We start from the raw sequence: 23990 nt of genomic DNA, 5'->3' as shown, positions 1-23990 counted from the left end.
CTCTTCCTCTGCTACCACCAGCTGATACCGCATCAAATACTTTCAAAGCCGGAGCGTTTGTATCCATTCGGACGACATGACCCAGCCAACGTAGCCGCTGAATCTTTATTCGCTGCGCTATGTCTATATCGTCGTAAAGCTCATACAGCTCATCGTTCCATCCTCTGCGATATTCGCCGTTGCCAACGTGCAAAGGTCCAAAAATCTTACGCAGAATCTTTCTCTCGAACACTCCAAGCGTCGCTTCATCGGATGTTGTCATCGTCCAAGCTTCTGCGCCATACGTTAGGACGGGCATGATGAGAGTCTTGTAGAGTGTTAGTTTTGTTCGTCGAGAGAGGACTTTACTGCTCAGTTGCCTACTTAGTCCAAAGTAGCACTTGTTGGCAAGAGAGATTCTACGTTGGATATCACTGTATAAAGAAGTTAAAAAAGTGGCCTTGTGGTACACCTGCTTCCATTATTAGATTCTGATATAATATTTATGTTCGAATTTTACATAAAATTGTTTTCCAGTTATATAGCTTTTCATTAATTTTAGTTTTGTTAGAGTTTTTGTAGAAGTCCTGCATGCCACACTGGGCCAAAAGCTTTGGCTACGTCGAGATATACTGCTTCACACATTCGTTTTTTATCGATGTCTTCAAGAATTTTGTTGTTGTTGTAACTCTGTGAACTTGCTGGATGGTGGAATGTTTTTGCCCCAATCCGAATTGGGGGTAAGGTATTATTTTATCTTTTCGTATAATGGGCTCGATTCTGTCAAAAAGCAATTTTTCAAAGATTTTAGATAAAACTGGCAGTAGACTTGTAGGTCTGTACCAAGTTATTTGTTAGATTTTGGTATTGCAATAATTCCATACTTTTGAGGAATACTTCAAGTTTAAGATCTGATTGAACAAGTTCCTTTCTCTGGGAGTTCTTTTCGCTTGAAGAGTTTGTAATTACGTGACGTTTTCTAATTTTAAATATACAGTCTATTCATAAATGCCATTCAAACGTAAATATAGGGTTGCGTACACAAATTACTAGTATGCTCTAAAAATTTTGGAAAAACAGTTAAGAGTCGACTTTTATTTTCTTGCAAAAGCAAGGTAGACCCCCATCAACATGGTTTCGTTTGAGGCTATTTTACAGTATTTATATTATTCATATAGATTTCTCGAATGCATTTGACAAAGGGTCACATGCTATTTTGATACTTATACCGCAGTCTATTAGCTTTTACAAGAAAAATCTTTACTTCAAAAGGCATTCTTTTAGAAATTATGTTGGATTTAGAGTAGTCTGTTTTCCTTTTTGTGATTCGTGAAGAACGACAACTTGGTATAAAAAATTTATTTATGAACCGTGTTCTTAACGCGATTTTTGAGAAATTCTTTACCGATCGGCGTTAACAGTCGTATTTTCAAAAACATTTCAACCATGTATCGATATACTTGTACATACATACTTTTATACTAAAATGGTGTCGCTTTATGATTGAAATAATTGGGCAGTTCTATTAGCACAGCGTCTCGAAAATAACGTGACCTGCTCTGAAAGACGACACAATTCCTCAAAAATTGTATCGAGTTCAGGTCTGTGGCAGACCACCAATAGTGTGCTAGACTACGTCCATGTCCTTGTTATTGAAAGTACAGGAGTTGTTAGTGTCATTCTACTGAAAAAGTTAACACGAACATTTTTGAGCTTGGTGTTTGTTTCTTTTTTAATTTAAAGCGTGTTCGTTTGGATATTAAATTAAACGAAATTGTATAATTAAATAAAGGCTAAAAAAGGCCACTCTTGCATTTAAAGCTTATGCTGAGAAGATTTTAGTGCTTTTGAAAATTTGTTGATTCTTTTAAAATTTGGTGCTTTGAAAGTGCAAATCTAATTTGTTGCTCCTTTTGAGGTTCTGCAAGAATATTGGCCAACAATTAAGTGAGGTTGGCAAAACTTAAAATCATTTTACGTGTTAGTATCTCAATATCTTAGAAACACATACAATTAGGCCTCTCTATAACGAACTCTTGAGTTACCAAGCATTCTCTATTAGGAATCAACCTTAAGAATATTGCTTTTTCATTCTGGGTTTAGCGAATTTTGTTCTTCTTGTAACGGATTCGAATGTGCTTTTTTAAGAGCTTGAGAACTTAAAATGATAATACAAAACAGAAATATTGTTGGAATAAATTATTTTTAATCATAATCTGGTAGATACTTTCATGGCATTTACACACGTAAAATAGACGAAGTGCTTTATGAGCTTCAGACAGGTTTAGCTTTTTTTAAGTAATTTTCCACAATTTGGAAGCGTTACTCTGACATTAATGATAACTTTTTAAATCTTACTGAACAGTAATGTCAAAACAGTTTGGGATTCTCAGCTGTCAAACTATAGTTATCGCTATCATGCGGCTTAAATAAAATAAATTTCAATTTATGTTTGTTTCCTATTGGAATTTATTTAATTTAATAGAATGAGTCACTCGTTTTGTTTAATTAAATGCACCGGTAAGGCTTATAACTGAGGATTTTCATATAAGCACTTCTCGTTTGGTAAGAATCGAATCTCATGCAATTTAGATGATGCATATATCCGGGAAATACTGTACTTTAAGTACAAATGCGTGTTATTTATTCGTGCCACAGTTTATACAAAATGTGTTAGCTATTTGTAAATTTAAACCACTTTTAAAAGTGCAAAGGTTTTTCAAATGATTTGGTTATGTTTTCATTGTTCTGTTGTTTTCTTTTTAAACAATAAAATATGTAGGTATGTATGCAAATATTAAAAATAAAAAATCTGTTTGTATCTTTTGTTAAATTTTCTTATTTCTTACTACGATTTTTCTGGACTTTCGCCAACTGGACTTTTGTCAACCCTGGAAACGACCTTTTCACGACAAAGAACTTGAGTGTTATTGGAAATACTTCAGTAGTAGCTACAGCTATCCTAAGCAAATACTCGAGCATAAAAAATTAGTAAGGCTTATGGGACAAATTATTGCACTGAACAGTATGTATATGTATATATATATACATGCGTATATGTGTATGTATATTTAGGAAATCTCACCTGTGCATATAAATTAAATTTTTCAAATCGCATTTTCAGCTATCCAATGATGATTGATACGAAATTATCTGAAATAGAAAAAATAAATTTAGCTGTTTCTAATCTTTTTTAAGCATTATAAATTTTAAATGAAGTTATGTGCGTATGTAATTTTAATTGCTGCGAAAATTAGATTAAAGATTAAATGTCCGCACAGAGATGACTTCTATTTTTTTTGTTGCTTTAAACATGCTATGAAATTCAAATTGTCGAGTCAACCAGCCATTGATGCCGCAGCAAACAACACAACCAGCCGCCATGAAATCATTTGCCCACGCAGCGGAAAAAATATTGTTTGTGTGCAGAGATGTGTGTGCGCAAAGTTCCGCTGGTATTTAACGCCATCTACTGTTCACTAGCCGTACAACAGTACAATGAATGTGGTGTGGCTGCATCTGGTCGTTGTAGTTTCACACAGCGTGTGCGGCAACGTTTGCATCGCAATAGATACGCAGATAAAAACGTATCTGAGAAAAGGCATCTCGCGTGAATTACGAGGATGAACATTGAGTACACTAGGTTGAGCAGCGTCGGATAGACGAAGTGATGGAATATTGAAATGGGCAGACCAGTTGTAACTACAATAATAATTCATTATTTGCATATAAAACTTCTTCAACGTATGAATGTTTGATCAATTAATTATGGGGCTAAGCTTTCCATACATACACACAAAGGGGAGGGGGCGTGTCACCGCTCACCACACCAAACGAAAAAAAAAAATAATATTAATTGTGAAATACATATACAATATGAAATTTTTTATTCAAAATTTTAACTATTTATTCAAAAATTAAAAATTTATATGGTAGATATGTATAAATCACTTATAAGAAAAATCGAAATCGAAACTGAAATAAAAACTCGCAGTGTTCATTAAAATATTCTCATATTCATATGCATGTACAGTGAAATCGCTAATATATTATATGAATTAACATCCAAACATATGAACTTCCCAAAATATGAACATTTTTCCCCTACCATTGAATGAAATATGATGATCGTTGTTTTGAAAATTTTCTGGCGGATTTCAAGTCTTAGGTAATTTGCATTTAAAATGCTTATACTTATATTTGTACGAATGTATGTAGGGTCACACAAAAAATATTGATTTAATTTAACATTGAATTTCTAATGCCGTTAATTTTTTTACTTGCTTCCTGTCGTTAGACAATAAGTAATTTAATTTACAAATAGATGGAATGAGAGTTATATTGAACGGCCAATATCCTCAAGTTCATTTTAAAGAAGTATACATACATATGCATATATAGGGTGGACCATAGGCTATAAAAAAAAACTAATCAATATTTTTTCAAACTTTTTTCTTTATTTTGAAGATTGAACATTGTCATTTATGAATGAAAAATAATATCGTTCAACTGACTGCCACGACCGGCTTTACAGTAGGCCATTCGATCAACCTAATTTTTAAGCACATTTTCGATTGTTTGGGCTCCAATTTCATGAATGGCAACTTCGATTTCGTGTTTTAAAGCATCAATCGTCTCTGGATGGTTCACATAGCATTTGTTCTTAACGGCTCCCCACAAAAAATAGTCCAACGGGCTTAAATCACAGCTCGGCTGTTTATTCGGTTTTCAAAAATGGTAGCCAAAAGTTCGAGTGTAACTTTGGCAGTGTGACAAGTTGCACCGTCATGTTGAAACCAAATGTCGTCCATGTCATCCTCTTCAATTTTTGGAAACAAAAACTCGTTGAGCATGTCACGGTAACGCTCGCCATTTACTGTAACCGCGGAAGAAGAAGAAGACTGACCACTTTGGAAATAGGTTTTCAATATTTCCCAATTTTGCTCAAGCGTATAGCGTCCCATTTCGTAAATGTCAAACTTTAAGTAAATTATGAACACATTTGACATGTCATTTGTGTTACCATTCTCAAAAAAATAGGTGGTTCAAAAAGCAAACGCTATATGGCCCACCCTGTATGTATGTATATGTATGTACGAGTGCGGGAATCCCAAGGAGAAAGTATTTGGTTCGTTCCTTTTAATCGTTTCCAAAAATGAATCAGCTAAACATCGACGACATTTGGTTCCAACAAAGCGGAACTGATCGAATAGACCGATACATAATCATTTATGACTTTTACAAAACTCAATTCTGCGGATAGGAGACTCGTTACAGTGAGTGCAATTCCAATACGAATCTTTTCAAGCTATCAATACGGGGACAAAAAAGCTAATGAAACCTGACTGCTTTAAATTTATTAAATCAATGATCTATTTCATATTCAAAATTAATAATTATATACCAAACTATCAAAAGTTGTTCGGTACATTTCCTGGCATATGTATGTATGTATGTATTTGTTTCGAGTTCCATGAATGATTCCGCAAAACCACTCCTGAACAAACAATGTCAATACATAAAAAGTAGGTAATATTTCGCTGTCATGCTATGCACAATACATGTATATATGTATATAATTGGCGCGTACTCCCTTTTTGGGTGTTTGGGCGAGCTCTTCCTCCCATTAGTGGTGTGCGTCTTGATGTTGTTCCACAAATAGAGGGTCCTACAGTTTCAAGCCGACTCCGAACGGCAGATATTTTTTATGAGGAGATTTTTCAATGGCACTCGGATATTTGCCATTGCCTGCCGAGGGGCGACCGCTATTAGAAAAATGTTTTTCTTAACTTTGGTGGTTCACCGAGATTCGAACCTACGTTCTCTCTGTGAGTTCCGAATGGTAGTCACGCACCAACCCATTCGGCTACCGCCGCCGCCATACATATAAATAAGTACAAATGTGCATACTATATTTACACAATGCATTAAAAATTGTTCCTAGTATGCGCATCCTCTAAACAAACTCTCGATATTTATTTTTATCACTATGCAATTTACACCTTTTGCGCCGCTTTATTTGACATTTTCCCATCTTTGTTGGTTCGCTTGTGGTCGATGTTGAGAGGCGGCAGGAGACAGTAGGATTCAATTACTGTCTGCTTGGCAAAAAAGCCTTCCAATAGTAACTTCAACCAACGGCTGTCTAAGTGTCTAACTCTGTCATATCCCCCAAGCAGGCAGCCGACTACAGGAAATAAAACAGTTGCAGCACAATAGAATTTCAGTTCGAGAAAATAAGCAACGTAAAGCAACACAACTTTGGGTGTCTTGGAGAATGGGCACAAATAAGTCTCACCTTTCGATTTCATTCATTTGCACTGTTAACGACAGCAACAGTTGCAGTTATTTCAGTCGAGGTGCAGTGCTGCTCTTCGCCTTAAAGACTTTTTTCTTCCAATCGAATGTCATCGGTTTTTGGTTAGTATGGAGCAATAGGTAGCGTAACTAAATATAACAACAAGTACATAAGCAAAAACGAAATGGTGTGTTCAGTGTGTGATCGCCTTCTTTGTTGGCGGCTTGTATGATTTTACAATCGACTCCCTCGTTAAACAGATTGCGGCCGAGCTTGGTTGTTCGCACTCGAAACTCTTCCAATGAACTAATCTACACCAGCTAGCAAAAATAATACACTGAAAAAACATGCACCTCGGGTGATTGGCGCGCGAAGTCTAAGTTTAAAATTTTGATACAAAAACTCTTTTTAATTAAGAAATACATAAAATAATTAGTAATGTGAGTTTTTGCAATCCCTTTTTTTTGAGAATATTTCAATCCTACATTTATTGGTAAATTTTGTTTCTTACTTTATAAAAGATCTTTAATCAATGTGTAAAATACCGAGTTCTCTGCTTATTTAAGACTCTAAGGCGCGAAAGTTAAGCATAAAAGCACATTTTTAAACGATCAAATTTAAACTTCGCTTACATTTTTACAAAGTATATGTAAATAAATTTTATGCTACATTATGTTACAAAGCCAAATTTGTTTCGTCGCCTTGAAACACGTTCATTGCTAGTTACTTCTGTCCAAAAACTCGTCTAATGGGGCTCAAAATCTGCCGTATTTGCCTTGTTTAGGCCCGTTTGGTTGAGTTAAGGCAAATTCTCCATGCGGCGTCACAATGGGTTACGAGCTTGAGTGTGTCCTAGAGTGGGGAACTACAGCCGCAACCTAAAATGCCTGATCCGTCAGAAGTCACGTTTACTTAAGAAACTAAAAAGTTCTAAAAGGACGCTACTTTTAGATCATAGAAGAGATTCGTAATACATCCCCACTTAAACTGTGGGAGGAGGACTTAAGAAAACATAATCAAAGGCAAGAGAATATAATATATTGTAATATAATATGATGACAGTAGTATGTAACAAAAAGTATGTAGTTAGTTTTCGAAACCCCGATATTTTCGAAAGTAAGAATCTTTTTGCGTAAAAGCTTTTTAAATCTCTCTGAGTCTGCCTTATGCTAACTTTCTTCATAACAAAAAAATATATACATATATTTAATATAATATATTCAAAGAGTAAATTAAAAAGCCTTTGCGGTGACCATCCGTTCTAGTTTTAGCAGGATCCACGTCTGTTCTATGTAATTTTGCAAAACAGAAAAATCTGAAAGTTTACTCCTTTTTTCGAGTACCGTGCTTTCATCCCGCGTTTTATTCATTGTTTTTGCTGCTCGAATCTCGTTAATTTTTTATGATTTTTTTTTGCTGACGGTGTTGTATACTTCCCCCATATACAAATTTTTAATAGCCTACAAAACTCTATATCGAAGATTTTGTTATTAAAAACCTTGAAATTCCGATGATTTATCTTATTTTTTGTACAAAGTTTGAAATATAAATGTATGTGGTTCGTGTTATATAATGAGCTACACTTTTATAAAAAAATTGCTGAACATTAAACAAACAAAAGAAAATTTTTCAAAACTGGTCAAAATGTTGAGGTGCTACTATTTTGCTAAGCGTATAATCTTTTATTGTGATTTTTTATACAATACATTCATTTAAAAAAAGGTTAATATCAATGGAGAAAATGTGATTCATGTTTTCTGTTCGAGATTAGTTGAAAAAATAATTTTATTTTTGTTATTTTAATATTATAAATAAATATAGGTATATTTTTTATTAAGTGGTCCTGCATTGTCGATTCATACCTGCAATACTGACTACTGAATTTATATTTAAAACGAAGCGATAAATTTGTTGACTGTTGGTTTTTTCTCGGCGTAGAGTCCCTGTTCAGCGAATCTTATTCATGTCGTAGTATAGCAGCGATCGGTGCTTTGCCCAGTTAAGTTACCCGCTTTTTACCACACTTTTTTTTGTTTGCAAACGCGTTTCTACGAGTAAATGAAAGGATGCCGTTCTCGAAACGAGTGACACATGTATGCAGTTGGTTCGACAACATGTACTGTGTACATTTAAGTATGACACTTTCCTACCTTACTCGGTCGCGTTGTGTTGCTGGTTAAAAATGTTAATTGCAAAGTGTGAATACGAGAACAATCGATTATCGACGAATAGCGGTTATCAAAGAATATAAAAAATGAAATTAATTAATTGACAATATTGGCAATCATTTAAAGCGTATATTTTACATAAATAAATATTGCAATATTGCGTTTTGGTTTGGCTATTTAAGTTTCTTATTTTATTTACTCAGACGCAATTAAGAAATTTACGAATATGCACGTTGAGAATAATTTCCGTACCTTTATAAGTTATTAGATTACAGGCAATAATATAAATAAATGCTCGTAGTGAATCTATTGATTTGTTTTTGAGCGTTTCAGTGATTTTCATTGTCAATAGGCGATTAGCAGCTCATAAATATTTTTTGCAGGTTTGCCGTTGATTGCTTTGTCGGTGAGTCGCTCGTTTGTCGGCTTAATTGCCCAACCATAAGCAGCATTTGGAAGCGTCAATGCGTGCTGCAGCCGTGCAAAAACTTTTAACGAATGCAATCGAGGCAGGTAGGTGGTCTTCGATTGATAAATTCAGCGCAAAATATTTACATATGTTTATACGCATGTATTTAATTAAAATTCATTTGTATGCACCCTAGACAGCCAATAAGCACAAATATGCAATAGGAATGAAAGCTCTTCAAATTGTTGTGTGCAACGTTATGAAGTGTTGCTACTGCGAAGGCGCCATCTGCAGTAAGTATCTACAATTGAGACGACTGTGGAGCGATTTTAGTTTGGACACGAACCACAATCAAATGTGCTCGTGGCTTTAAGGATATGTCTGTAGTGCAGAAGCAGAACTTCAGAGTGCGCTCTGCAGGACACCGAGACTGGCAAACTTATGATTATGAGAGGATGACGCAGTGAAAAGCTTTGACTTAACAAACGATGTTATGAGGAGTTATCCTGGAGGATGTTATTAACAGTTATCCTGGAGGATGTTATTAACAGTTACCCTTAACGATGCTACCAAGGGATATCCTTGAAAATTTTAGCGTCAAAAGCACTTACATGTTAGTATCCAGAACTCTGTTGATTTAACATAAAAGTTATATGATTTACTGCATAATGTTAAACGGCAGCAGTATTTACAACAAACGGAAAGTATTTAAGGAACTATATTTGTATGGAGAATAGTGCTCAATAGGTATATCCAATTTGTTTAACGAACACTTTCTGATGTGAGTAAATTAACATCTTGAACGTTGGGCTATGAGTTCATTTCCGTCATTTTCTATTGACTGGAAATTTTTGTATTAGAAATAAATTAAAACTAAAATTTTTTAGAAATATATTTAAAAGCAAGATTTGGGGCTTACACCTATTTGTGGTGTGCGTCTTCATGTTTTTCCACAACTGGAGGACCTTTTAAGCCGACTCCGAACGTTTTTTATGAGGATATTTTTCATGGCAGAAATTCACTCCAAGGTTTGCCATTGCTTGCTAAGGCAAAATTCATTAGGTCAAGTAAAAAGCTTTGCGATACTTTCGCTTTATGTCGACGATGGAATTAACATATATATGTTGTTAATAATCAAGAACAGCCGTATTCGTATTTCCATGTTAAAGCAAGAAGAACGTTATCGAGCATGATTCGCCTCTTACCATACAAAACCTTGTACAGAATGCAAAAGCGTGGCCAGCATAAGACCGTTAATCAGTTATCAGCGATTTTGAAGGAATGAGCTATGTTCGTCAATCCGACACCGGAATAGAAGATACCTCTTTTAACAGCTCACGAACAAATAAAGGTTTCCAGCTCTCATCTAATGATGTACTCAGGAGCCTATCGGCCTTGGCAAATGACCCAACTCCTGGAGAAGATGGCTTCCCTCCTATATTACTAAAAAACTGTGCTACATCGCTAGCAAAACCATTAACAATTACCTTCAATAAATCACTAGCTTCTGGTGAGTTTTTCCATAATTGGAAAAAATCGTTTATCATACCGATACATAAGTCTGGAAGTAAGTCGGAAGTCCAAAATTATCGCCCTATCTGCAACATCTCTTGCATACCTAAACTCTTTGAAAAGCTAGTTTATGATTTGATTTTCTTCCAAATTTCAAATCTCATATCGCCTAATCAGCACGGCTTTGTTAAGAGTAGATCTACTGTTACGAATTTAGGGTTATTTACAAATTATGTCTTAAACCAATTTGAAACAGGCCAACAATGCGATGTCATATTCACTGATTTTTCGAAAGCGTTTGATCGAGTCAGCCATAGTATCCTACTTAAAAAGCTGGGTTCATTTGGTCTTCATCCTAGCTTACTCAAGTGGCTTGCATCTTATCTAACAGATAGAACTCAATTCGTTCGTATAAATAACATAAAATCTGACGCCATCAAATTTACCTCAGGCGTACCTCAAGGTAGCCATCTTGGGCCACTATTGTTCTTAATGTTTGTTAATGACATTCCAGACGTTTTCGAGACATCACGTTGTCTGATGTATGCAGATGACCTGAAAATTTACAGTCGGGTAGAGAAAGTAACTGACTGCATAAGACTTCAGGAAGACTTAGCCAGACTGGAAGCTTGGTGTGATAATAACTCCTTACCTCTTAATGCTGGTAAATGCCAGCACATGTCATTCAGTAGACGAAAAGTTACGATTGATTTCGATTACAAGTTGGGCACTACCACCCTCACAAAAATTTACGAAAAGAAAGACTTGGGGGTCATATTTACATCAAAAATGTCATTTTCCAAACATATAGACTTTATGATTGCCAAGTCTAGATCTATGCTTGGATTTGTAATAAGGAATTCGAGGGAGTTCCAGGATATCTCTACGCTGAAAAATTTGTATTTTTCTCTTGTGAGATCAAACCTCGAATATTGCAGCATCATTTGGGATCCATTCTATATGGGTTCATCTTTAAGAATTGAGAAGGTTCAAAAACGTTTCACTCGATTTGCTATTTATTCACTTCGTTGGCCTTGCAGTTTGCCTGCATATAAAAGTAGATGTCTTTTGTTAGCACTGCCAACTTTAGAAATGTGGAGAAAAACTTCATCGGTAATGTTTATAAGAGACATACATAGTTACGAATCATATCAAATGTCACTTCTTGCTGGAGCTAATACTCTTTAATTGTCCCACTCGTAACCTAAGACTCAGCAATATGTTCCATTTACCTTATCACAAGACCAATTTTAGTCGAAATGAACCGCTCACACGTTGTATAAGACAGTCTAACCAATTATGCAAACATTTGGATATATTCTCTAACTCACGAGAGACTTTCAAATCAAGACTTAATCTGGAGATACACTTTTTGAATTGTGACTAATGTATCTCACAGTATTGTTTACCATAAATTATATTTAAGCTTTAATATTAGTAATCTATTTAAGTTATACTTTAATTGATGAATAAATAAATAAATAAATAATTTGCTGACGTAACCGGGGTTATAACAGCGGTTTGCTTCCGAAAACTGTGCGTTGCACAGGCTCGTTACTTTTGTTTGTCAATCAGTTCTTCGGTCGATTACGTCAAAATATACCACTATTTGGTGAGATATGTACATATTGCAAGCGGTTATGTTTTCACTAAAACGTGTGTTTCATTAATTAGCTTGGCGTTGTATTTTTTAAACATTAAAAATAAGTAAGGAAGTACTAAATTCGATCCGGATCGTACTTTATACCCGCACACGTTTTAGTAAAATTGTTTGGCGATTTTGTTTTTCCCAAAAAATGGATACGACAACGCACCGCTCATACCTAAGCAGTTGTGGTCGCAAAATTAATGGAAATAGGGTTCCAACTTGTTTCACGTCCTCTCAATTCTCCAGACTTGCCTCCCTCAAATCCCTAGGAGCACTTTTTTTACCTAATTTGCAGAAATGTCAGGCGGGAGAAAACGATTTTATTCAACCCAAGAGCTGGTTGCAGAAACGAATGGCTATTTTTCAGACTTTTCCTGTTATTAGGAAGGGGTTAACAAACTAGAACAGCGTTCGACGAAGTGTATCAGCCTAAAACAAGATTATGTCGAAAAATAAAAAGGTGTACCATAAACAATTAAGTGGCTTTTAAAATTTCACGGACTTTTTAAACGAACCTTGTAGTAATCGAGTAATTGAGTTGTAGTTTCGACGAATAAAAACCACACTTAACAAGTTTCTCATCATACCCATGCTTTGAATGACGAAGGATTTTTTGCGCCTTTGCGGATTGGCGACGGCGTATGTCACAGACGTTGGAAAAATGGGTTGTATGAACTTTACGGTGACATGGACATTATGCAACGACTCCGCTGACTAGGTCAATTTATCCGAATGGATAAAAACGCTCACCTGGTGGTAGCAGAGGAAGGAAGAGCATAAACTTTTACTGTACCCCATAAGATCAGCAACTATATTATTATTAATTGTGTTCAGAAGTCAAATATCGCCAAAGAAGATAGCTAAAACATGAGTTTTAATAAAAAATTTGATATGCTGCTTTTTAGAGACGCCGAGATAGATTCAATATAGTTAATTAAAAAATTGTTTTTAATATTTTTATTTATACATTTACGAAATACAAGTGATATTTCTGTATCAGCTTAGAAAACAAGTGAGAAAGTAATTTTTCTTCCCTTCTGGTTTTTCACACAATTGCATTTTTTTCTAATTGTTTTTTCTGCTACCAATGCCATGCTGTTTCAAGCTTTTTCATCTACGCCGCCGATCGACATCCATTAAATGAACAAAAATTTAACAAAGTGAATGCCAGCGATTCTGATTCTTATCAGTTGGGCTGGCTGTTGAATACTACGTTGCGCAGCTCAATGCGGAACATGACAAAATTTAAAAGCTCGTCACTCAAACCTCCCCATCTGACCCCCCAACCAGGCGGACATGACCAAGTGACCAAAGAGATTGCTGTCCATCCAATGCTTCGACACAGTTTGAGAGCCATATCTCGGCATCAGCGCGTATCTACTCGTAGTATCAGCAACCGAAAAAACGCTCTGGCGATAGCGTTGGCGTTGCTAAGTTTATTGACGGCGGGGGCATTGGCGGGAATTAGAAGAGGCTGTTGGCCAGTTGGTTTAGAGGATAGTCACGTCATTTGTCAACAACAAATTACTAGTGACTAGAAATGCGATGACTGTAGTGAGCTCTTGATTTCAATTTTCCATCGCACAAATACTGACCTTTTAACCACTGACATATCGCATTTTTTAATTTGCACAGAAACCAACAACTATTGCAACAATAATTCCTATTGTATGAAATTAAAACCATTTGCGCAAAAAAGTGTTAACCAAAAATTCACACACGAAAATCTCGGCTTTTAATTAAAATTTCAAGTCACACCGAAAGACGGTCGAGTTGCTGTTGTGAAGTTTTAGCGATTTTTTTGGTTATTTCCAGCTGAGAATTGCACGTTTGTCCAGTATGCATACATGCGTATATACGTACCCGTATACGCATACATACACGTAAATATAATTCACAACATCTTTTGAATATTTTATTGCTATTGTTGTTGTTCTCTTTTTTAATTTCGTCGCGATACTGTCATAAAATGAATTACAAGTACAAGCGATGACTCTCTTGATACCTTTGCGTGCGTCTCCACGATCGCTAAGTGAACAGCGGACACCATCCACAGAATGTGAAAAATCGTACCAGAAAGAAATAACACTCGTATCACCAAAATATGCATAACTGTATAAATAAAAAAGTGAAAAATCACAGGTCATATTTAGTAGGTACGGTTGGTGGGGTGGGCAGTTGACAGACCGATTCACAATGACAGTTGAGGTTGTACCTAAAGGCAGTTCATCAAAATGCAGAGCTTGTTTGGCTGCTGCTCCGCACCTTTACTGCCATTGCTGACCACTAACTTTTATTGTTGTTAGAACTTTTTTCATTCTGAAGAGTAGAATCATTTCAGAATTTTGTACACATCTTGCGACTACGCCACCACTGCTGTTGTCTCTCACCCGAGAGCGTCCAATAAAGCCACTGTTGCTGCTCCTACATACATACATTTGTATGTATGTGTGTTTTTTCTTGTTCATTTTATGTTTAATTGTTTTTTATATAAACAAAAACGTACGAATGTGTGGATGTTCGCTTATGTGAATTCTTCTTGTGGCTAGAGAATTTTTTGTTCTGTGTTTGTCTCATGTTTTAGCAGAAGTGTCGGCAAAGCCATAAAATTAAAAGGAAATTATTATTTAGTATTTATAGTCTGTAGTAGTCGTAACTCTTTCATTTGTTGTTCATGTCATGCGCAACGACCAAAGCTTTTTGTTGCTTGAATTGCTAATTTGGTTTGTTAGTGAAACTGGATTTTGGAATTGTTGAATTTTTGTTTCTAGTAATTACTTTTTTCTAATTCCTTCAATTGTTCTTTGTTCAGGTGTGGTCCGTTTTATGACTTTTAATCAAGTTGCTTACTCAGAGCTGCAAATCTTCTGAATCTTTTATACATCTTTTTCAACTCTTTTGCTATGATTTTCTGTCAAAATATATGTCATATCTTCGGTCATACAGCAATGCGCTATATGTCTTCTGGAAAAATTCTTTATTTTTGTTTATTTATTTTTTATGGAAAAGTGACCCTATTGGAACAAAATTGGAGTTAGGCGAGTGCGAGTAATAAAAAACTGTGTATTCGAAAGTCGAAATAAAAATTCGAAATTTTTGTGTTGAATCGATTTTCGAGTTTCGTTGTAAAAAAGATGGACATTTATAGATTCTCGTATTCATATTCCATAAACATGTTTTTATTTTCTTAAATTCCTTTTATCGGAACTGCCACTTAGTTTGCTTTTTATATTACCTTTTCCATCATATTTTGCATTTACACTTGTAATTATATACTAATATATATAATTTATAAGTTAAAGGTTGGCTACAGAAATTATCTAAGAATATTGAAAAAATTTTGAGTGCTTTAAATTTTTTTTATTTCATTAATAAACAGTACACTTACAGAGTATGTGATAAATGGCAGAACAAAATAACAGAACAATGCAAAAGGATATAAAATGATTATGTAACAAGTGCCTTAATGGCAAATTTTATTTTAAATAGGCTCAAAAGAAGAGACACCAAATTCAAAGATAAAGAATAAGCGTTCAACTGAGATACCACCGTTCTTAAGGGAGTATTCATGCGATACACAGTTTAAATATACCCTCATAAAACAATGTATTGCAGCGAAGAATATGTGGAGGAACAGTAAACCCAATTTCCAAAATAAGAGACTGATATTCCATAGAACTCGAGATGATGACAAAAACAAAATACACTGGCAAAAGCGTGCACCTAACAGCTAATTACATAAAGTTGATTAATAGACAGCGGGAACGGTACGACGGTCGGTAAATTTCCGTGAGCGAAAAGCAAATCGTGCAAAAACCCTCTGAACAGATTCTAATCAATTTATATAAGTTTAACGAAAATATCTCCAAATAAATACAGCATCCTGGACCATCAATATTCAAATATGCTTCCACTCTCCTTGTTCGTCACTTAATTCACCCAGGATTTCGAAAGCAAGCTGTAAAATATAAAAAATAAATTTCAATGGCACAAACTCCCTCTCATTAACAATAGTAAATACTCCAATAAATTTTATTTGCAATCTATCAGTTGACAATCAGCAAATTTTTTAAATATAAGAATTATGACAGGATTGATTGCGCTCCATTGAGACCAATCAATATATTGTAAAACAGTTGTATTCGCTACAAATCAATTATGTTTGCTCAAATCTTTTTGGAAGATCCAAAATATGAATTTTTTTAAGGCGTTTGACATCCATGCTATTGTGTAGAAGATTTCTTGCTAGTAAGTTTTCATGGTACGACAGTCTGTTTAGGTATCTTCGAGAGGCTTTGGTGATTTCATTTCTAGCATAAGGTACATTTACGTCTTTGTGAATTTCGAAGTTAGTTATATACCAAGGAGCACTAACAATGCTTCGTAAAGTCATAGCCTGATATCTGTGCAGGATTTCAATGCTTGAGTTACTCGCTGTTCCCCAAAGCTGTATTGCATATGCCCATATTGGCTTTAAGGTAGCTTTGTAGAGCAGTACTTTATTTTCGAGACTAAGTTGTGATCGCGAGCCTAAGAGCCAGTACATTTTTTTCGTTTTAAACTTGAGTTGTTTCTGTTTCTCTTTAATGTGGGTTTTCCAGGTCATTCTTCGTTCCAAATGTACTCCGAGGTATTTGACAGATTCACTTTCAGGTATGGTAGAGCCATTCAAAAATACGGGAGAACAATTCCCGGTTCTCAAAGTAAACGTTATCTGAACAGACTTCTGAGTATTAACCTCTTCCAATTCATTAGACATTTTTCAACCATATTCAGTTGTTGTTGTAGGTGAAGTGATTTGTGGCAATAAAAGCTGTATCATCAGCATATGTTGCAGCATCTATGTTACTGTTAATCGGTAGGTCAGCGGTAAATATTGTGTATAGAACGGGGTCTAATACGCTCCCTTGAGGAACTCCAGCATTAATTGAGTACAACTCTGAAGATTCATCTTTTTCATGGACATAGAACGTACGACCACTAAGATATGACTTTATAATTAAATAGTAAGGAGCTGGAAGCCAATTTTTTATTTTATAGAGTAACCCTGGGTGCCAAACTTTATTGAATGCTTGCTTGGTATCTAAAAATACCGCAGCCAATAAATGAAAACTAAAAAATGTAATATGTAATCTCAAATACCTTCTTTCACATTTGCTAATCTGCCGAATAGGCTTATGGGTAACTAAGTATAAACGAACAGTCTAGGAAAACCGAATTTTTGGGGAAGCACTTCTAACACGTAAATAGAAATGTATTTTTAAAGGATTGTTTAGATTTCCATGAAAAAGTGCGGAATTGATCTCTCATAAAAGAGTAGAAATATTGTCTATATGTGGCCTTATTACCTTTATCGGAAAAAATCATCAAAAATCACCACACAAGGTACCAGAGGTTAAATATAAAGTTAGATTTGGAAAATGTTTCGGTGTAACACAATGCTCACAAATTAAAAAAAAATATCCCATTGCAAATTTCTTGTAATTTTTTTTAGATATTGGTTATAAATAAAAACCGGAACATATTCTAGAGGATGGTGTTCCTAGAGTATGTTTTTTAATATCTACTAGGCAATTGCAGGATACCATACAATAGTTTTGTTCGATAACAGAATTAGCCATCAACAGCCATCACTCCAAATCAAGAGCGTAAGCGAAAAGTATCTCCCAAAGACAAGAAGCACAAAAAGTTAATGAACGGAAAATTTGCCATCATTTGCAAAAACGGGTATGAGAAGACATATCAGCTGAGTTTGTTTCAAATTTTTTGTTAGCCAGCAGCAAGAAAAGTAAAAAGTATCAGATTCCAGGCAAAATAAACTTGTTTGCTGACAAAAAGTTCAATCATATGCTGTTTAATTTTTTCGTCATTCGGTGTTTCAAGCCCGAGGTTTCGAACCCGGGCACCACCGTAGTGTGAATCGAAAATATAATCCAAAGCGCAGGAGAACTTAAAAGTCTCTGTGAATTGATAAGACATTACTATCTGCTTCCGTTGGTCTGATATCATCAGATAATTTGATTGGAGTATCATGTGATTGTTGTTCGTACGATTGTCTATCCGTGTACGGATTTTGTTAAGCATATGCTTCGTGTTTCATTGTTGCTTAAGCAGAGTAGTAAGTTCGTCTTCATTGAGTGTAAGCTTCGACATTTCACGGCAAGCCAAATGCATATTGCTAGCGAAATAGCACGGCTATGAAGTTAGTATTAGGCCCTTAATCTTCAAACTATGTAATAACATTGGAAATTCCATCAACTTTGTAAGTGGATTTTACTCCTTCCATTCAAAATTTTTCTTTTTACAGTTCTTTACATTTAACTCGTTCCAAATTCGTAATTACAATAAAATAATAATTTAAAGCTGTTATTAATACTAAACAATGATTGAGGATACTACCAAGCATTAGATAATGCTCAAATGTTGTAGCAACCAAATGCTAAATACTTGAACATTCTAAAGCCTTCTCTAAATTGATCCTCCTTTTGCACCTGCCCAGGTTTTTCCTCATACAGGCCATTGTTATGTCGTTTAGGTTTATTTAAGATACAAGTTGATTATAAAGTCAATTATCTGCTTTCAGTTTATATACCAGAAGTACAATATTTCCTACCACATGGAAGCATTAGCCGAAAAATTCACAAATGTTTAAGTAATGATTAATTCTATTTGTCTTAAAAAAGTACTTTATGAGTGCATATCGCATGCATTGCTGGAGTTACGATCTAATTGATGTATGAAACTACAGTGAACAAAAACAACGACAACATAATTTTCAATAACAACAACACTTGTGAAAATAAACAGGAAATATGCGTTCATACATTCACTTAGCGCAAAAGTTCAATAACCTAAATTTACATCTGTGTAAGACAAGAAAGTGCAACATACAAGTACGCAAGTGCACCGAAGATTTGTAAGGAAGGGGGGCACTCGTATATACGTACACATATATGTACTTATGAGCGTGCTTAAGCCACCTAGTGCTGAGTGCACATCCTCACGCAAACAGCCAAGCAAATACAGACCATGACATATGCAGAGTATTCATATGCCATTTTGATTGCATGTATATACATATTTAAGTATTGTTTACATTCAATAAATTTAGTTGACAGCAGCTTTGCTCTTGCCTTTTATGGGCTAAACGCTCCAATGTCTAGTGCATCGATTTTGCATAGTCTCTTTAAATTATTTGATAATAAAAAAATAGTTAAGCAATAAGGAAATAAAAGGCTGAAAATAGTAAAAGCATAGCAAAGGAAAATACTAACTTTGTGGTAATATCCGTATTCGGTGAAATTTACAGAAGTACATATAAGCAATACCAAACCCCGAAAAAAAGTCCCTTGGATAGACATATACATATGTAATTCAAATAATTCATCATTCACATATTCTCTTACCCGTTTACTGACTAAGAATAGGCAAGGAAACGTGCAAGCTGTGCGAGCACAGTACAAAAAAGAATTAAACTCAATTAGTAGTCTCAAAAAATCAATGCTTTCGATACTTAATATACTGGCGGTGCAGTAAAAAGATTAAAATTGTATATGTACAGCTGTCATAACCATTGTCAGCCAATCAGCTGATTCCTTCAAAATCGCTTAGAGCCGTTTGACGGTCTGATATAGGGTGTGCCATGTAAAATTAGCTTTTTAAATCGGCTAAAAAAAAAAATAGTCAATATTTTTTCAAACTTTTTTTTATTTTGAAGATTGAATATTGTCATTTATGAATGAAAAATAATATCGAACAAATGACTGCCACGACTGGCTTTACAGTGGGTGATTCGATCAACCCAATTTTTAAGTACATTTCTATTGTTTGGGCTCCAATTTCATGAATGCCAACTTCGATTTCGTGTTTTAAAGCATCAATCGTCTCTGGATGGTTCGCATAGCATTTGTCCTTAACGGCTTCCTACGAAAAGTAGTCCAAAGGGTATAAATCACAGTTGCGAGGCGGCCAATTGATATGGGACTTTCGGCTGATTATTCGGTTTTCAAAAACGGTAGCCAAAAGTTCGAGTGCAACTTTGGCAGTGTGACAAGTTGCACCGTCATGTTGAAACCAAATGTCGTCCATGTCGTCCTCTTCAATTTTTGGAAACAAAAACTTGTTGAGCATGTCACGGTAACGCTCGCCATTTACTGTAACCGCGGGAGAAGAAGTAGACTCACCACTTTGGAAATAAGTATTCAATATTTCCCGATATTGTTCAAGCGTATAGCGTCCCATTTCGTAAATGTCAAACCTTTAAGTAAATTATGAAAACATTTGACATGTCATTTGTATTACCATTCTCAAAAAAATAGGTGGTTCAAAAAGCACACGCTATATGGCCCACCCGCCACACCTCTGAATTCTTTTCACCCTGAAACTGTACCATCTAAGATGGCGAAAACCGGAAAGCGGCAGAGCAATTCTCTGCACTATCTTCACCCTCCAAATAAGATGCATCCAGTTCACTCAGTCGTAGCTCACTTCTCTTCTTTGTGATAAAGCACGCCACAAAGTCACTTTTGATGTCAGTACTGCACCACTGTCCTCATGAGATTGAGAGCCTTGATGTACGCGACTGTTGCCGTCATACCAGTTCGTTGCTTTGAACACCACCACTTGAGCTTATTCCGTCTTACAACTGAGTTTGGCAATGAAAAATCTTCGAGTGCACTTTTGCTATTAGAAATTTTCTTATAAAAACCAACTTTCGCTCGGTGGCAACATAAAACAGTTTGGCCTCCATTTTTAAGAATATCATATATACGCCACAAAGGATGATAAAAGCTTGGATATATATGTACCTAATAAGGAACGTGTGTACGAATAGTATGTGTATGTACTATATAATAATAACAGGTGGCGCAAAATTAATCAATTATAGAAAGATTTATAACATTTGCAAATATCGTCCTACGGCAATTATATTTGCCGCTTGTGCGCTAGACACCTGCAGCATACAAACAGACAAGCAATGGAGCACTTAAGGGTCAAAATAAAGATTTCCGTCATTCAAAATAACTTTTTTTTTTTTAGTAAAAAGTTGAATGGTTAATTTTGCGCCACCCTTTACATTATACAATAAAAAGTATTGAAACGCTTATGAAAAATTTGAAACTCGAGCCTTCGATAGGTACGAGTATTGAACTTGTAAAGAAGGAGGAGAATAAGTGGAAGTTTGAAGATTATGTATTTGTATCTAATAGTGATATAGGTACATACACATAATCACTCATGATTAATAAAGCAGTTTTGGCTATTTTACTTCTATTTATTTTTAACCGCTTTTTCAAATTTTATGTAAAAATTATGAAAATTTTACAAATTTTCACAAAAATTTCAAACTTCTTAATTAGAATTTTTACAATAATTCTTGTGCATAATAGGTAGGTAGGTAGGTAGGGTGGTTGTCGCAAGACACACTTAGACCTTCAGCAGGTCCATTGTGATACCACTGGAGCTTATCCTTACTCTACGTGTTCCTTTTCAAACCATCCGGTTGCTTTAATAAACGAGCAGAGCTTCGTTAGTTTTAGATGGGCTATGTCCGCTACATCGGTTAGAAATGCTGTCTCGAGAGTGCGCAGCCTTCTCATAGCTAGGCTTTCACACTCACATAAAAGGTGTCTGACTGTTTCCTCTTCTTCTGTATTAAGACAGCTTCTACAGAAATCGAAGTAAGGGAGTCCTAACCTTCTAGCGTGGCTGCCTATTAAGCAATGACCAGTTAAAACACCTATCATTTTTCTTATAGATTCTCTGTTGAATCGTAGCAAGATCTTCGATCGACCGATGTTCCAGTTCGGCCATGTCTGTCTGCTTAGTTCGCATGTTGTGAGGTTTTGCCAGATTGCATTTACCTTTTTGATGGTTTCCCTGTCTATAAGTAATTTACAAGTGGCTATGGGCATGGGTATCAGCGCCTTATCCGGTTCGAGACCGAGCGTTGTACCGGTTCTTGCAAGTTCATCCGCCATGTGCATAATAAGTACAAGTTGAAAGTGGCTACAAAATTTTATAGATTTTTGTCTTTTTTTTTGCTGGCGGCTTGCACTTTCTTCCACATAAAAAATTGTCGTACGCACTTTATTTGGAAGAAAATGCTGAGCGTACACTCTTTACGTAGACGCAAATCAAAGCAAATAAAATGCAGCAATGTTGGTTTGAATTTGCAATGACCTTGGCATCTAAAGCGCACAACCGTAATGTAACACGCTGCAAATTATCGTATGTGTATGTAGGTATATTCAAATTCTATAAAAACATACATAAAGCTTTAACAAAATTTTGGAAACACATCCAGACTTCCTTCCCAGGTCAGGTAAGCATGGCACGAAAATGCCACATGGGGAACTCAATCAGTTTCGTAAGCTCAGAAACTCCATTAGCCCAACACCACACAATATCCTTTCCATAATTTACTTTCCCTCTGCATTTCATTTCCAGCAACTGATTCTGTTTGGCTGCATAGCTAACCACCAACACTCATATGGCTGCCAATTTGTGGGCTCGGCAATGCGCCTTCTGGCCCTCAAACTGGTCTGCGTGTATTCTACTAATTTACTAGACAAGAATACGCCTTTAACCCTCAAAGCTCATTTATTATAAAAGAGCAACAACAGCAACATGAAAACACAGCAATGCAAAGGAAATGATGCCACTTGTTCCTGGTCGTCCTTCAGACGCTGTATTTCGCATTGTCGCACCACGCGCCTGTGTGTACAAATGTGAGTTGCAAAGTGTAGGTAGGTATTAGGTGATGCAATAAACTCACAACGGTGCTCAACCATGCAACATGGTAATTTTAACCCTTTTTCGAATTGGAAAAAAAGTGTGTGCTGTGTGGATAAATAGAACAAGGGAGCACTGCGGTGACATCCTTTCGTGTGCATGGGTTCGAAGCAATATTTTCACGCGTGTGTGTATGTGATGGCACATGTTTGGTAAAAATCGTGCTAATGCAAAACGAAGTGAAAACAGAGATTTTAATGTTGCAGGCCATTTATATGATTTTTTAATTACAAAAATTAGTTTTTCCGCCTGTCAACGAAATACCACGCGGTGCTGTGCCGAGGTAAGGAGTGGGTGCAAGTCATTCGTGTTGAGAGCGAATTTGTTTTTATGTATACAAAATTGCGTTCGGAATTCGTAATCCACATATTTCAAATTAAATTATTTTCATTATAATAAAAATAAAGCCTACAGGAAACTAATATTAATAATTTTTGGAAGGGCATGTCGGAAAATTAGTCAATATTAAATTGGGACCTAGTACCTAGCCGCCTCCAAAGGGCCGACTCATTGCACAAAGGCACTTAGAGAATTGTCATTGCCTGGCGGCAGGTGATCACTATCAGAAAAAAATTTTAAAATTTCAAAGGACTAAATGTTCAGAAAATAGTTTTAAATACTTATACTCCCTCCATGATACTAATATGGATATCACGGATATGCACAGCTATTCAAATTATTTTGTTTATTTTTCAGCATCGCTCTTCTTGCAAAAAAGTATAGTTGAACTTCTATGTACAAAAACATGTTGAACTTTCCTCCTTCGCAGTAAAGTACACGCAATGGATGCTAAAAAAATCAATATTTGTCTTTGCCATTGAAAAGGTTTTAAAAAACCATCTAAGGTTAGGTTAGAATGGTTGCCCAAGGAGTGAGCACACTTGGACCAAGCAAACGAATTCGTCCTTTGTGATACCATAGTGAAGGAAGTAAGGTGGAGGAAGACTGATGGGACGAAAGGAGTGGGCGAAGAGAGATGGGGTGGGGTGGTTAGGGGGATGGGTTCAATGTGTGTGGATTATTAACGATGACTATGCTGCGGTTATGTCAACCGCTTTTTGCTGCTGATGATGATGCTTCATTAGATTTTTAATGCCAAGGCCTACTATATCAGCAGGTGTAGCAAAGAACCTAAATCTTAGCTCCACGAGAGCAGGGCAACTAAGGAGAAGGTGCTGAGAT

The sequence above is a fragment of the Anastrepha ludens genome, chromosome 2, assembly GCF_028408465.1.
Source record: "Anastrepha ludens isolate Willacy chromosome 2, idAnaLude1.1, whole genome shotgun sequence".
Taxonomy (NCBI): domain Eukaryota; kingdom Metazoa; phylum Arthropoda; class Insecta; order Diptera; family Tephritidae; genus Anastrepha; species Anastrepha ludens.
Note: the sequence above shows the minus strand (reverse complement) of the source record.